The sequence below is a fragment of the Tarenaya hassleriana genome, unplaced genomic scaffold, assembly GCF_000463585.1.
Source record: "Tarenaya hassleriana unplaced genomic scaffold, ASM46358v1 Cleome2, whole genome shotgun sequence".
NCBI lineage: Eukaryota > Viridiplantae > Streptophyta > Magnoliopsida > Brassicales > Cleomaceae > Tarenaya > Tarenaya hassleriana.
Genome location: NW_010965372.1, coordinates 6138916 through 6141091, shown reverse-complemented (window position 1 = coordinate 6141091; position 2176 = coordinate 6138916). Strand labels below are relative to the sequence as shown.

Below are 2176 nucleotides of genomic sequence, written 5' to 3'. Positions count from 1 at the left end.
GTAGGGAAACGTGTTATGGTGTTCCAATGAGATCGCAGGAGAGAAGATGGGGAACAAAGAAGACTCTTTTCGATTCAGAGGTTCACGCTATGTTGTTTCTTCTCAAACAGAGAGGAGGAGTTTCTTGGGGAAGTGGTTGTTGTTGCAATGAAGAGGAGAAGAGGAAATGGTTAAATAATAGATTTGATGGAGAGGAATTTTGGGGAATGATGAAATAATTATTAATTAAATAATTAGGAAAAATGGAGGGAGGGAGAGAGAGAGAGAGAGAGAGAGAGAGAGAGGGTTTGGAGGTCCTACAGAACACATGGCCTTGTCTAGTTAGAATGAAGCTATTGTTGGTCAATGCTAACAGTTGAGGGCTGAATAAAACTATGGTTCCCATGCAAAATAAAATAAACATATTCTCTATTATTTTATTTCATTTCATTTCTTTTCTTTTTTTTTTCTCTTTCTTTACAAAAAAAAAATTGTAGAATTGACTTAGTCCAATCATATATATATATATATATATATATATATTCACGAGGTTACAATGCTACTTTTTTTCTTTATTTTTTTAATGGAATTTAATGGACGATTCGTAAGTTTAGTTCAACCTAATTGGCTCTGAAGTTTGGAGGAAATCGAAATGATAACATACTTTAATTAAGATTATTAAAATTAATAAACAGATTTACTGTTTATTGTGAAAGTAGCAATTTATTAAGTGAAGGGACAAAGATATATATTTTTTTAGAATGGTATATTTTAAATATTTAAAATCTAAACTTTAATACAAGAGCATAACATACGTATATATATATATATGCTTTTTAAAAAATAAATAAATTATTACGATTAATAATTTGTACTTTTTTTCACCTAACATTTGTATTATTATAATATGGTCGTTTCAGAGAAGGTAGTGTGTGTGTATATACACGCACATATATATATATATATATATTTGTGTATGTGTGTGTTTTAGTAATATATTATTCCTGGAATTTAGGGTCTAAAATTATAGATAATTTACGATATAATAATCCATCATGTTACTAACATTATATTATGATAATTAAATGGCGTAGAAAAGAGATAGATTAATGACAAATGCAATGAAAATGTGGAGAAACAAATGCAATAATGGCACGTAACTGGGATTGGTTAATAACTTGTACATAAAAAAGTCTCAAGTTTGACTTAAGCCACTCGATATACATATATACATATATATGTATATATATAATTACAATATTATTATGATAAAGTATCATTCTCTGTGCGTAGGTCACGCATATGATAGGCCGTTTAAACATGCAACATATTTCAACTAATTAGCGAACCGTTGTGGTGATAATTATGATAGAAAATGCTAGTAATTAATAATTTAAAACGCCATAAAGTCCAGTGATATAAGACACCCATCTCATTTAAATTCTATATATATATATATATTGGTTTTGTTAAATTAGATTTATAAATCGTAAACCGAATAAAAATTCGAAAGTATTGTCGAGAAAAGAAATCGAACAAAAACCGAGAGAAGAAGGAGGGATTAGGTTTACAGCTTCTCTCTCATGACGAAGGGTCAGATGTGAACACAGAGGAGAGAGAGAGAGAGAGAGAGAGAGAGATGTGAACAGAGGAAAAGAGGCATGAAAGATGTCGAAGAAGATGGAAATTAAAATTACATGAGATAATCCTCTAACCAGAAATTCAAATTATAATGTTACGATCGATGACGCTCCAAATCTTTCTATATACGTACATTATCTAGACCGATCACTTCTGGTCCATTTCCTTTCATTTGCACGTAATTATTTACTGTGGACATATACATTGTTATAAAATATATATATATGTATAATATTTTATTTAACATTTTGAAATTTATCGTTATTTGGTTCTCGTGAACGGCCCGGGGAGTGATATCGGTGAATAAAAATTTTAATTGTTTGATTATGACCTTTGATTTAGAAACAAAGACCTTAAGAGATTTTCAAAATAATATATTTATCTATTTAGCTAAATATTGCATCGTGTGTGACATTTGAGTATATTACAAATTTCAAAAAAATTTTACGTTAAAACCGAATAAAATTAACTACAAATAATTTTTAGAGTTGTGGAGAATTTTAAAATTATTGATTCTCCCAAAATTTTGTAGATATTTTACAGTTTACCGATCTCA

At 29.0% G+C, this 2176-nt stretch overlaps 1 protein-coding gene across 1 annotated transcript in view; it reads right to left on the bottom strand.

Moving 5' to 3' along the window:
• LOC104812604 (indole-3-acetic acid-amido synthetase GH3.17-like) overlaps positions 1 to 154 on the bottom strand; it is a 2664-nt gene extending 2510 nt beyond the window's left edge. Inside the window, exon 1 of the mRNA XM_010539861.2 lies at positions 8 to 154. The gene's annotated coding sequence lies outside the window, so the exon portion shown is untranslated. The remainder of the gene's footprint in view (positions 1 to 7) is intronic.
• Between the last annotated feature and the right edge of the window lie 2022 nt (positions 155 to 2176).